Source organism: Gopherus flavomarginatus, chromosome 12, assembly GCF_025201925.1.
Source record: "Gopherus flavomarginatus isolate rGopFla2 chromosome 12, rGopFla2.mat.asm, whole genome shotgun sequence".
Classification (NCBI taxonomy): domain Eukaryota; kingdom Metazoa; phylum Chordata; order Testudines; family Testudinidae; genus Gopherus; species Gopherus flavomarginatus.
The window spans coordinates 29,769,336-29,783,141 of record NC_066628.1 but is presented as its reverse complement, the minus strand read 5'-3'; the positions used below and the strand labels follow the sequence as shown (position 1 = coordinate 29,783,141).

General features: G+C 46.6%; 1 protein-coding gene across 1 annotated transcript in view; it reads left to right on the top strand.

Moving 5' to 3' along the window:
• Positions 1 to 1,089: 1,089 nt before the first annotated feature.
• Positions 1,090 to 13,806, top strand: part of PIK3R5 (phosphoinositide-3-kinase regulatory subunit 5) — a 104,395-nt gene continuing 91,678 nt past the window's right edge. Inside the window, exon 1 of the mRNA XM_050919244.1 lies at positions 1,090 to 1,208. The gene's annotated coding sequence lies outside the window, so the exon portion shown is untranslated. The remainder of the gene's footprint in view (positions 1,209 to 13,806) is intronic.

Genomic DNA, 13,806 nt, shown 5'->3' with positions numbered 1-13,806 from the left:
CGGTATGCCTACAGTTAATGATGAATTGAAAAATAAATAAATTATTATTATTATTATATGTGTCTGTAGTGGGTGAGCGCTATGAGATATGGCCACTGGAAGAACCAGATATTTGCATTTTTTTGGATTTGTGATGCTTTTATATTAATAGCCAAAGAGTTGCAGAGTCCTAAAGAAACGATTAGCCAGAGAGACCAGTGTTCTAGGATCTAGAGAGGAGAAAAAGAGATTATATAAAATACTGAACAAGGCAGAGGACAGACAAACAGAAGGTGTGTATGAGGATAGGTAGATGTGTATGGGGACAGATGGATGTGTATACAAACAATTAGATAAATAAATGAGCATGAGGACAGACAGAATGGTGTGTATGGAGACAGACAGATCTGTGTGTGGACAGACAGACCAGTGTGTATGGGGATAGATGTGTATGGGGACAGACAGACAGACCGGTATGTATGAGGATAGATGTGTATGAGGACAGACAGAGCAGTGTGTATGAGGATAGACAGATTTGTATGGGGACAGACAGACAGAGCAGCGTGTATGGGGGGAGAGAGGTGTATATGAGGTATATGAGGACAGACAGAGTAGTGTGTGTGAGGATAGATGTGTATGGGGACAGACAGACAGATCAGGGTGTATGACCACAAAGAGCTGGAGGTGTTTGGGGACAGACAGATGGAGAGGTATGTATGAGGATAGAGGTGTATGGGGACAGACAGACAGACAGACCTGTGTGTATGAGCACAGACAGACAGAGCGGTCTCTGGGCACAATCAGACAGCCCCGTGTGTATGAGCAGACAGACAGCCCAGTGTGCATGAGCACACACAGCTAGCGGTGTCTGGGGCCAGACGGACAGCGGTGTGGAGGACGGATGTGTCTGGGACAGACAGACCCGGGTGGTCTCTCTCCCCACGCTGGCTCCTTGGCGCCCCATTGCCGTGCCGTGCCATGCCGTGCCGTGCCGTGCGGGTCCGGGCTCGGCTGCGCTCCAGGGCAGAGGCAGCCGCTCAGCCCCGCCCCCGCCCCCGCCCAGCCAGTCCCGGTCCCTCGCTGGTGCAGCCCAGCGGCGGCTGCGTTGCCTCGGCTCCATCCCGGCCATGGAAGCTGCTCGCTGCGGAGACCCAGCCCGGCGCCGCGGACTGTAGCGCTGCCGCGGGCCCCAGGATGGGCAGTGAGCCCCGGCGGGAGCTGCCCTGCAGGTGGGTGAGCGGCGCCCCGGAGCCCGGCTGGGGCATTGGTGGGGCTGGCGTCCCGGCAGGACCCGGGGAGGGGGGCCCCGAGCGGGGAGGCACCAGCTGCCCCTGCCCGGACTTTTCTCCTCAGCCCGGGTGCTGCCCACCCCCCGACCCCCTTAGCACCCTGCAGCCAGGCCAAGGACGCCCTGCGTGGGGGGGGGGGGTCTGACTTGCAGGCTGGGCGAGGTCTCGCCTGTTGACAGGACCGATGGGGAAAGGCCCAGGGTGGTGAGATACTGAGGTGAGTCATTTCTGAAGCTTGTTTTTCTACCAGCCTGGGTGGGTGTGAAAAGTTCCTGGGTTGTTTATGGGCCATCCCAGGTGTGGGACCCGGTTTGGTGGGGATGTCCCAGCTCAGCCCTGCCAGCCGGTGGGGAAATTCCAGGGGCTCTCCAGCCTGTCATTGCAGTGGCTGGATTTTTGAGCCCCTGTCTCTGCTGCCCCAGGTGGGAGAGCAAGCAGTGACCTGCTCCCCTACTGCAGGAGGATGTTAAACAGTGGCCTGTTATGGCAGGATTGAGTGCACTGGCTCTCCCAGGCCCCGAACCCTGGAAATACCTGGAGAGCATTTGGGATCACATGCTTTTGATCAGTCCTAATCCATGTGTGATTTGTGAGGGGGGAGCTGCCTTCCTCTCCGAAGCAGCAGGGATCGGGAGGAGATGGGGGTAGGCACTAACATGGAGACAGAAGTTATCAAAAAACGGCACATAGGGAATGGAATGTGGTTCTGGACTCTGCCCAGATGGACACAGGAGTAAATCATATTCCTAGGAACATAGAGTCTAGAAGCGGACAAGACCCACCAGGTCTTTTACATCCATATTCTTATCAGCATGGGATTGTTCCTTGTGGAGCTTCATCCAATCTAGTGTAAATCTGGACACCATCCCTTCATCTTTCTCTGTGGCAGGAGTTCCCCCAATCTAATGGAGACCAATGAGCTACTCTCCTTTAGTGTGTCAGTCTCCCATCCCTAATTAAACTTCACCACAAGGATCACTTCGCTATACAGCTGCAACTGGCTGGAGCTTGGATCCAGGCTGGTGCCTGTTTTGCTCTTGCTTGTGCTGACTGCCTCCTAGAAAGGCTTAAACACAGATGTTATAGGAGGAAAAGACTCAGTTGATCGAACTAGCTGCAGCGTAAGAGATATACAGACACAACCTCTCAGGTCTTATCTCCACTAGCATGTTTGTTAAAATTGCACACTATTACTAGCACTAGCTCAGCTTCACTGGCTGATTGTCTGTAGCAGTGTGCCCCGCTGTCACTGCCAGCAGTCATGGGGCAACAGTGTGAGATGAAGGTTGGAGTTGCCTGCGTTGCTGTGTCATGGGATCTCTGGTAGTGCTAAGCAGCGACCGTGTTATTATTCAGTAGTGAGTTTTTAAAATAATATGTTTGATATATATTCTGCAAGCTTCCATTCAGGAAAATGAAAAATGCCGTTTTTAAAAAAAAATTACATTTTTTGGGGAAAAGACACTATTTCAGTCTTTCACTTTTTTATAGTAATACTGAGGTGGCTCTGAAAACTGGTGCAGAAGTTTGAATACAAACAATTCCAGAGCATGAAGCAGATGTCTGAATTTCAGATCAGAGTTTGTAATGAGAAATTTAGAAGGGAGGAGTATAAAAATATAAAGAGATTTATATTTGGCATCTTCCGAGCCACATATGATAATCTTCAGAAATTTGAGAGGTGGGCACACCTGCCAGGGCTCAGAGCTTCTGAAGCCCCCAGCCCTGGCAGGTGCCTCCTGTGGGGCTGAAGCCCCTAGACTCCCCTCCCCAGTGGGCAGAAGCCCGTAGCCCCACCATCCCCTGACTCTCCCCTACCCTCCGCCCAGGAGTGCTCAAATTACAGCCAGCTGGACAAATATAACTCCTGGATCTTTGCTATACAATCCATAGGTGCCCTGCTCTTTATGACGGAGGAGAAGTGGTGTGGAAACACAGCAGATCCAAGCATGCAATGCTCCATCTTGGTCCAGGTGTTCAGGCCCCTTTGTATGCCTGGCTACACAGCCTCCATGGATTGTGCCTGTGAATTAAAGATGAAGGCAGCTGCTATCTGCGTCACTTCATGTAAACTTGATGCAGCCTTTGGGCTCCTGTTGAGATGCCAGCACAGCCTGTCAGTTGGGCAAAGTTTGGACATCCCTGGTGTGATGGGAGGGGGCAGCAAACATGTTGGAGCAGGGTCCTGAGGTTCTTAACAGGCAACCAAACAGAGGAACTGCATAGGAGGCAAGGAGAGAAGCAAAATGAAACTATGTTGTGACTTCTTCTACTTAACTTTATAAATAAAATTTCACGTTGTGATTGAAAAGAAGAACTGAATCTAGATGAAAGCGCCTTAGGAAAATTACCACACTCTGCTCTCAGAAGAGCCTGGCTTTAACAACAGCAGGCGAGTGCTTGCAGCTTTGAATAAACTAGCAAACTCTGTAGCTGTAATTATACCACTGGTGTAGCTCCGCTAGTGGAAGAAACACTGTGGACACCAGCAGAGACAAGACTGGGGCACCTTTGTCTTTGTGTCAGCTCACAGACAGAAGTGCTTGCAGCTTTTGTATGCTACAGCCACAGATCAAGTGGGACTAGGTTTCAACTTTGCTGTTTATTTAATAAAGTGGACATTTACCTGCCCCTAATGTGTGGGGTGAATAATTTATGTCTTGGAGTTTTCCTTGTAAACTTTCAAGTGGGTGCCCAGACGTGGGGCAATGAGACCATGGGCTGAGCCCTGCAAGAACGTTTTCAAGTGCGTGCCTGGAACAGTGTAGATTCTGTTGACTTTTAAGCTCCGTTCCTCTTTAAATGCTTCAGAGCTCTGTATTTCCATTATCTGGAATAGGTGAGAGGATTGGATCAGGTTCCTATGGAAACAGGGGCTCCCCCACTGGCTTCACTCCACGGGTGTGTTTTTCATCACCAGCTGAAACTTTGATGCATAGTTGTGTGGTTCACAGAGCTGTTTAGCTGGGGAGATTTTAGGGTTGAAAATTTCATCCTGATGGTTCTGGGAAATAGTACTGCTCATTGATACACTCGCTGATCTCATGCTTTTTCTTCTCACTCAAAGAAAATTCCCTCTCCCCTTCCTCAGAAGGGCCTGGAGGGTGGTGATCTTCCATTGCCAAACAGAGTCCATGAATGCCACTCTTAGCTTGATGTGTGGCGGTCCTTCCCCATCCAGGAACTGAGCAAACTCTCTTTGCAGCACTGCCATCCTTTACCAGCCCAGTGACTGAGGGGCCTGGGCCTGGGGCTCTTAAATGTATGAAAGTGTGATGAGTTAGCTCTAAAATCACCAGGCTGCTCTACCAGCTACTTCCTGAAATCACACAGTGACATGCACGGGCGCTGCAGGGCTGTGTGGTTTTGGTCAGCCTGCTTCCACATTGCCTGCTGAGCTGCTGCTCAGGTGAATGGGCAGTAGTTGGAAGTAGCATTCTTGCCTTGCATACTGTGAATGCCATGCAGTAGTGAAATACTTAAAGACACACAATGGCTGTTGCACAGGCAACTTGGTGCCGTCATCGTGCTGTGCTCTTGCCCCCCTCTGTTCCCTCTCCTGGTCATGGGCCTAGTTTTTGGGGAAAAATCCATTTTTATTGTCCTTCTGGAGAGGAGGGGGGAGGAGAGCAAATGCAGTTTCCAAACTCACTTTCTGTTATAGACACCAAAAGGGGGCTTTTATGTTTTGATGATCTTGTCTTTGCCTGCCAGTTAACCCAGCATGAGAACTTGTCTCCCTAATAATGTTTCCATGGGACTCCTCGGGTGTTTTAATTGCAGAGGTTTGAGCAGTTAGCAAGCGATGAACATGGAATGTACGCTGTGCAGTAGCTAAAAGACACAGCTCTTTGGCAAGCCTTCATTAGGAAATAAGGATGCTGGCAGGAATACTTTGGAGATGCAATTTTCTTAATGAAAGCTACTGAATAGGCAGCCTCATGGGGAAGAACAGGCTCTTGCAGTGCGCTGCCAATTGCGCCTCTGTAGTGTTAATTTTGTATTTCCTCTTCATTGTTTCTGATACCCTCTTGGAAGCTTGCAGATAAACACTTTGTTTTCCTACTAATTGTGTCCTGTTTGGCAAGCAGTGGTTATAACACATGTTTTTTGGACTACATGAACTCCTCCTGGATTGTTAGTCTTTGTTTTCAGGCTTTACCATTTAAAAGGCAGCTTACATTTGCAGCAAGATGGTCCCTATCATCAATATCACCATCTCTCAATGATCTCCCCCTAGAGATTCTATTGGCAAAAGCATAGCTGACTTTTAAAATATATTTGAGAGAACTGTAGCTGGAGCTTTCATGTATGAAATTGGTGCAGTTACCCTGTGAAAAGTAGTTTTGTAAAAAATGGGTTGTCATGTTTGTATCTTGATTGTTTTGGTGCCCAGTGTGCTCCATTTTCAAGAAAGGTGGCTTATCTAAATGACAGCCCTGAAATCTCTCCCAGAATCTGGGAGTTAAGCTGGGTTCTGTCTTTCATGCCTCGTGACCTGTAATAAAGATTCAAATTCTTCTCTGGGACAGTTGTGCAACCTCACTGTTTGCATTGCATGCACACCTGTAACTAATTGGTTAGCTAAGCTCCAGTTAAAGGGGTGATCAATTTATGACCAAAAAGGAATAAACTCCAGTGTGGTCTTTCTGTCCCAGTTGTGCTGGTCTTGCAGGGGAACAATGGGTAAAAGCAGAACACATGTATTTATGCCATTAATATGAGAATATGTCAATTTTGGAGTTAAATAGGAAAATGCCAAATGTTACTTGGCCAGCTACTTATAGGTCATCCTCACGGTAGATCCACAGAGGGAAAGCTCTATTGAAATGCTGCTGTCTGTGTGACACAGTTCTCAGCTGTCCTTGTATTAGGAAGGATGTAACTGTCTTCCAGTTTTCTGTATCTTTTTTTATTTTTATTTTTTGATCAAACATGTGTCTCCCAGAGTTTTCTTTCTTTCTAACTGGTAGCTTGATAACATTGTATGTCCCTTAACCTATTCCTTCAGTCACTGATGGTGTGTCTATTTAAACCATATCCTTGAATCAGAGGCTACGCCACAAACAAGTTCTCATCCTTTCAGGTGGCATTTCCTTTTTCTCATTGTTTCTGGCAATCTGTATAAGTGAAGCTGCACATGTGTTTCTTCACTAGCAGTGCTTTTGTGTTGCTAAACTTGGCAAATAATGGCTCAGTGTGAACTGAGGAAGGGTGAGCTCCTTAATACAAGAGGGAGAATGATCCGTTTGGGTAATGAAGTTGCAGTTCTTGGGTTAAGATAGGACTGCGATTCTGACTGAACATATTATAGCACTATAAATCATGCCTTTTTAATACAAAGAGGCAGCCATCCTGCATTGGTTCTGTGCAGATGGACTCCCCACAGAATGCTCTAGGCATGTAGGGCTCTCCTTATCTGGCCACATAGATCCAGTTGAAAGATCAGGGCTTAAATTGCTGCTGAGACACTTGAGAGTCCATAGGAGATTCTCCATCAGGTTAGATTCATTTTAAGGTGGATCCAGTCTGGAACACTGTTGTTGCTGGGTGACGGGCAAAAGACACAGTAATCTGAAGAAACCACAGGGGCACAATGGGCTCCAAATAACTCATTGAACACAACATGCGGGGCCCAATTACTCAGACATGCTGCAGCTCTGGCTGAGTTTTTTTTAGTAGAACATAGTGGGCTCACTAACTATTTAAAGGGTGACCACCCTGCTCCAAACTGTTATCAGTAAAGTACCTTTATAAAAGTTTTGTGAGTGCTGGTGGTGGTGACCTCAGGTTCTAGATGTTTGCAAAAATAGGTAACATCTCAGTCCCTAAAATTCCTCCCCTGCAATGAACTATTGAAGGCTCTCAGCAGCGTAGTATGAGCACCTTCCAATCTTTGTCTACCCTCTCCTGCCGGATATTTAGCCTAACATCACCCCTGTGAGATAGGGAAATGCTGTTATCCCCACTGTACAGATGAGGGACTTGGGAAAAAGAGAGACTAAGGGTATCTCTGTGCTGCAATCAGAGGTGTGACTGAAGCATGCGGGCATGTACCCGAGCCAGCTTTGCTCTTGCTAGCTCCAATGACAATAGCAGTGAAGCTGGGGCAGCATGGGCTGTATAAGCCCATCCGGGACGCTGGATGTGTACTCAAGCAGCTAGCTCATGTTGCTGCAGCTTCGCTGCTGTTGTGATTTGAGCTAGCTAGATGAAAGATAGCAGGGGTATTTCTACATGTGCTGCAGTCATACCTCTGACTGCAGTGGAGACAGAACCAAAGTGACTTGGCCAGGTGACGCAGGTAGTCTATAATAACAGACCTGGGTTCAAGTCCCTCCTCTAAGTCCTAGCACCTTAACCCCTGGGACATCCTTCCTCTCTTCAGGTGTGTGCTGAGATCTGCTCATCTAGACAACTTTTCAGGACTGGAGCTTTGGTATATAAACATGTTTCATTCCCTAGCTGCTCCTTGTATTATGATAATGTATAATCCAAAAAGCAGACCTGGGCTTGTATAGACTCCTTCTATTCTTGTACTCTCTTGGTCCAGAGAATGCTGAAGGTGACACACAGAGAATTCCTTTATTCTTTTGGTATTGAGGAGCCCTGGCTGATGCTGGCTTGCGCGGGTGGGTAATTGGATGGGTGTTGGATATTAAAACCCACCTCATCTTTAGAAATTAGGAAGACCATGCTAACTGTAGCCCATCTCCAGGTCAGAAGGTGGAGTGGCTTCATCTTCAGCTGTAGACTGTACAGGTGTTGCTGTCAGATCCATAGGTGCAGTTGCATGCAATTTTGCAGGAGAAATTGGGTTTAAAGCCCTTTGTCAGCCATGAAAACAAATGTGGATCAGAATTACAATTTATTCTCAGGGTCTGTCTGTACTAGGGGAACTTTTGAAAAATGTCTCAGTGTTGCTTATAGTGGCATAGCCAAAGATCAGTAGTGATAGGAACCCTCGCATAGATGAGGTTTTGGCTTTTGACATGGCTTTCAGTACCACTCAGTTTAACCTTGCTAGGAGCAAATCTAAAAGATTGATAACAATTACAGCAGCAGTTGAAACAGTGTCTGTGTTACCACTTAGGGCTCCCTCTCAGTGGGAAATGTTCAGGGCCGCCCAGAGGATTCAGGGGGCCTGGGGCAAAGCAGGGGAGCTGTGGCGCTTGTACTCACCCGGCGGCGGTCCAGGTCTTTGGCAGCATTTCGGCGGCAGGGAGCCCTTCAGTCACTCCATGTCTTTGACAGCGCTGAAGGGTCCCCTGCCACCAAAATGCTGCTGAAGGTGCAGAGTGACACCGGGCCAGGGCTCGTGGGGCCCCTGAGGGGCAAATTGTCCCACTTGCCTCCCCTTCCCTTCCCCCCCGGGCAGCCCTGGAAATGTTTACACAAAGGGAGTTGTAGAAACAGGGCCTTAGAGTAAAGATTTAATTTGTTTTTTGTTTGTTTTTTGTTTTTCCATTAAATTTCAAGCATATCTATTTAGTACCTTAGGAGTTTAAAAAAAAAAACACTCAGGAACGTTAGGGCTGGGTTTTTTTCCTGACCATTCTGTCCTGCAGTGTCTTCGTTTCACCGTTAGAGAACTTAAGCCAACACAAACTGCATATGTAAGCTTGTTTTTAAAAATAACTAAATTGGGCAAAGTCATCACTCTATATTCATACCATGGAATTCAGCAAAGAGGGGCAATGTAGAATAGTGTGTAGAGCACTGGACAGTCACATGGGAGATCTGCGTTCTATTCCCCACTCCACTATGTGGTGTTGGGCAATTCACTTAACCATCCTCTGTTTTTTCCCCTCTAACCTCCTTGTCTGTCTTGCCTTTTAGACTGCAATCTCTTTGGGGCAGGGAATGTCTCTTATTATACATATGTACAGCACCCAGCAGAATGGGACCCTGATCTCAACTGGGTCTCGATGTGCTACCATAATGCAAACAGTACAGCCAATTGGCAGGAAGGGAAATGACGTACCATGTTATCTTTTATGTGCAAAGTCTCGGGGGCTTTTAATTGTAGACAGGAGCACTTTGGAGAGAGAATTGAAGCTGGATGGCCAGTGGAGCAGTGAAATAATGGGAGGGGGATGATTACATGGTATTGCAGTGTCACTGTTTTCACTTCTTCCTGGTGCAAACCTACATGATGGGACCACCCACATGTACCTCTCATGTTAAAACTCTAGTTTTCCCTTAATGCTCTGTTGTGGTGGAGCTGTTGCCATGTGTCCTTTCTTCTGCCCTCTTCTTTTATCTTTCCTTTGTTGCTGCTGTGGGTATCCATGGATGACCCCTTGAAGCTGGGCAGAACTTGGGCAAGTGGCTGGGCATAGTGCCACAAGTGCAGGGAAGCAAAGCTTGACCCAGGGGAGCTGCTTCTGTGGCTGGATGTGTTGAGGCCATCATGGGAAGTAGCTTCATGGGCGGTGGGTTATAAAAGGCCATGGAAGGCTAAGCCTTCCCTGGTGCAATCACCACCAGACACCTGGATCATGGTGGCCATGCCTCTTCCCCTTCCTGCTCTGCCCCTTCTCTGAGTCCCCCACCGCCTGCTTTTGCTGCCTGCCTGGTAAGTCTTCCTCCACTACACCACCCCTCCCTCCCAGAGATCTCTGCTGCGTTCCTCCTCACCCCCTTTCCTCCATTGGGGCAGGAGGTGTGAAGAGGGATACAGTGAGCCAATGGTGGCAGAGAGCGGTGGGTGGGTAAGTGGGAGAGGGGTCTCACGGCAGATGGGGGTGTGTGAGGAGGGATGAGGCAGGCAAGGAGGGACCAGGCAGATTGGGGGTCTCGTGGCGGGACACGGCATGTGGGGGGGGGGATGGCCTGGGGTGGGGTCGAGGGCAGAAGAGGTGGAGCAGGGAGTTAGCCTTCCCCCGGGGAAGCTTCACCTGTCACCTATGAGTAACTTGTTGGTATAAACATATAATTCTTACCGAGCATGTGGGAGAGGTCCTGGGTTCAAATCCCCAGCAAGCCTTTTCAAATGCCAGTAATTGTCCTGTGCCTTCAGGATAGGCTCTAGTTCAAACAAGAGTTATTTCAGAGAACTTCTGTTGACTGTGTTTAAAAAGGTGCTCAGGCTAGATGATTGCAGTGATCCGTTAGACTCTAGGGGTAGTGCTTCTGGATTTAGACTCTATGGATGGATTTGGGTCACTTTTAAACATTTTCCCAGTAGGTCTGGGGCAGGCTCAGGGTCCTGCAGTGTTCCCCAACCCTGCTGCTCTATGCTCCCCAGGTTAGGGAGTGTTGCTTTAGCAGGATAAGAAGCTAGGTATTATAAAGCACCTGGTCACTTTTATAACTTCCTTAACAATTCTTCCCTTTTCTATGCCCTGTGAATAGCAATGGAGGAGTTTCCATTGCGTGCCAGTGACAGAATGCTAAATCCCCGAAGTGAAACTGTCAAACCCCACCGCTATCTCAAGTTAAATCTTCTTCAGGCTTGATACTGAAGTTGTAGTTGATAGTATCATACTGAGTGAAACTAAGCTTCTTGGCTATGATAAAGACTGATATGTGCTAAAATTAACTCTTCCATGGTGTCTCCAAGGTGGGTTTCTTTTTTTGTAATTGATTCCAGGAACAAGTGAATTGTCTCTCAGAAAAGTGACTATGTACTGACCTTTACTTAATCGTCAAATCAGATACGTGTTTGTGTTTGGAGTCATTGCTGCTGTGAGGAGAACAAGCTGCCACACACCACAGTTAGCCTGACATATCACACACAGAGATGGATTGTGTTCAACAGGATGGTTACTGAATTCAGTTACACCTCTGCAACTCCATAAAAGGCAGTGGGACTGCTCAGGTATTACTGAGAGCAATTTTTGTGAGGACAGGTGTTGCCGAGGATACATCTTATACTATGTGACTTTTTATTACCGCTGAAGATGCTTGAGAAAGGAAGAAATCAGCTTGACTCTCAGATCCTAGGTTTAATCTGCAGGACTGACAGTTAAAACATCTTTCGATTTGTAAATTGAGCACAATTGATCTAGAATTACTGTGCAATAAGAAACAAGGAGCCCCATGGTGTTGTTTTTACAACGTTACCTTTCAGAGTAGAGCTGCACTTCAGAAAGAAGAAAACCCAGCATATAGTGGTAGCATTTAAGTAACCGTAGATGAGACCTATTAGGTCTTTTCTATCTCCCACATCTAACCCATTTTCTACCGGTGCATATTTATGCATATTTGTGCAGTGCATATACTACAGCAGTCTTTTCCAGTCTAGTTTTTAAATTTCTTCAGCAATAGGGCTTCCATAGTTTCCCTTAGGAGCTTATTTCAGAGACTAATAGATCTCCTTATTAAGATATTAGAATGTTACCTCTATGCTATGAATCAATCTAAAGGGCTGAGTTGTCTTTTTCTGACTGCCCTCAATTTTTGACACTTGTAACAGTTGGAAGAAATCCTCTAATAAAGTAGCATGGGAGGGAATACCTTCTTCCTAGAAATGATATCTAGAATACAGAGCTGGTGAGAAGAACATATGTCTCTTCTGCATTTAGCTGCTTTCTGACGAGATGCATGTTTGTTTATAAAAACAAAAACAAAAAGTGAGCGCGTCTGCCATTTGAAGACTGCTCTGTGTTGGGAGATTAGCATGATATATCTTGATGTTTTAGTAAGCTTTTGGCACAGTCCCACGTGACATTCTGATAAGGAAATAAGCGAAATGTGGTCTAGATGAAATTACTGTAATGTGGGAGCAAAACCAGTTGACAAAAACTTACTCAAGGAGTAGTTATCAATAGCTTGCTGTTGAACTGGGAGGGTGTATCTTGTGAGGTCCAACAGGGGTCAGTCCTGGGCTCGATATTTTCGTTTCCACTTATAAAATGTATGGATGACACCAAGCTGGGAAGGGTTGCAAGCTTGTTGGAGGACAAGATTCGAATTCAAAACAGGCTGGATATATTACAGAGCTGGTTTGAAATGAACAAGAAGAAATTCAGTCAAGACAAATGCAAAGTACTACATATAGGAAGGAAAAATCAAGTCCCTGTATACAAAATAGGGAATAACTGGCTTGACGGACTGGTACTGCTGAAGAGGATCTGGAGGTTATAGTGAATCACATATGTGTTATGGTATGATGCAGTTGCAAAAAAAGCTAATGTTCTGGGGTGTGTTAACAGGTGTGTCATATGTAAGACATGGGAGATAATTGTCCCTGTCTGCTTGGCACTAGTGAGGGCTTAGCTGGAGTACTGTGTCCAGTATTGAGCACACACTTTAGGAAAGATGAGTACAAATTGAAGAGAGCCCAGAGGAGAGCAACGAAAATGATAGAAGGTTTAGAAACACTGATCTGTGAGGAAAAGTTAAAAAAACTGGGTATGTTTTGTTTTGAGAAAAGAAGATTGAGGGGGAGACCTGATAACAGTCTTCAAATATGTTATGGTCTGTTATAAAGAGGATGGTGATCAATTGTTCTCCATGTCCGCAAAAGGTAGGAGAAGTAGTAATGGGCTTAATCTGCAGCAAGGAAGATTTTGGTTAAATATTAGGAAAAACTTACTATCTCTAAGGGTAGGTAAGCCATGGAATAGGCTCCGAGAGAGGTTGTGGAATCCCTGTCACTGGAGGTTTTTAGGAACAGGCTGGGCAAACACCTGTCAGGGATGCTCTAGGTATGCATGTTCTTGCCTCAGTGCAGGTGGATGGACTAGAGCAGGGGTTCTCAACCTTTTATTTTTTCCTGAGCCCCCCCCCCCAACATGTTTTAAAAGCTCCAGGGCCTGGCAGAGGATGCTCAGGGCTGCTGCTTTGGGGTGCTGGGGTTCAGGGCTTTGATTTTTCTGCCTGAAAGCGGCTGGGGGCTGCAGACCCCTGGTTGAGAACCGCTGGACTAGATGGCCCCTCAAGGTTTCTTCCAGCCCAACATTTATGTGCTTCTCTGTGGAATAGCTTACATGGAGGATAGTCTCTTGGAGGAAGATTTGGTCTGGTGAGCAAGATATGGATTTGTTGCAGTCTGTGCTGGAGATGACTTGATGGGGCAAAATTAGCAACATTATTTCTCAGCTTGATCAAAATCCTCCTTTGTCGCTTTAGAAGGGTCGGGAGTGGAATTCCCCCCCTATCTTTCTGTACATCAAAAACAAAAATAGAGCTGTCCTGTGACAGTGCTAATACCAAGAAAGATGTTTTAAAAATAAGCCTGGAGGAAGTGATAGTTGGCACATCTCCTTTGCAACCATTCTGCAAACAGTTCTGTCCTGGTCAGTACCACATTGTGCTGATTCCCCAAAGTCTGCGTGTGGATGTGGTCGCCCCATCTATAAAATTATGACTGGTGTGGAGAAAGTAAATAAGGAAGTGTTATTTACTCCTTCTCATAACAAAAGAACTAGGGGTCACCAAATGAAATTAATAGGCAGCAATATTAAAACAAACAAAAGGAAGTATTTCTTCACATAATGCAGTCAGTCTGTGGAACTCTTTGCCAGAGGATGTTGTGAAGGCCAAGACCATAACAACGTTCAAAAAGAACTAGATAAATTCATGGAGGATA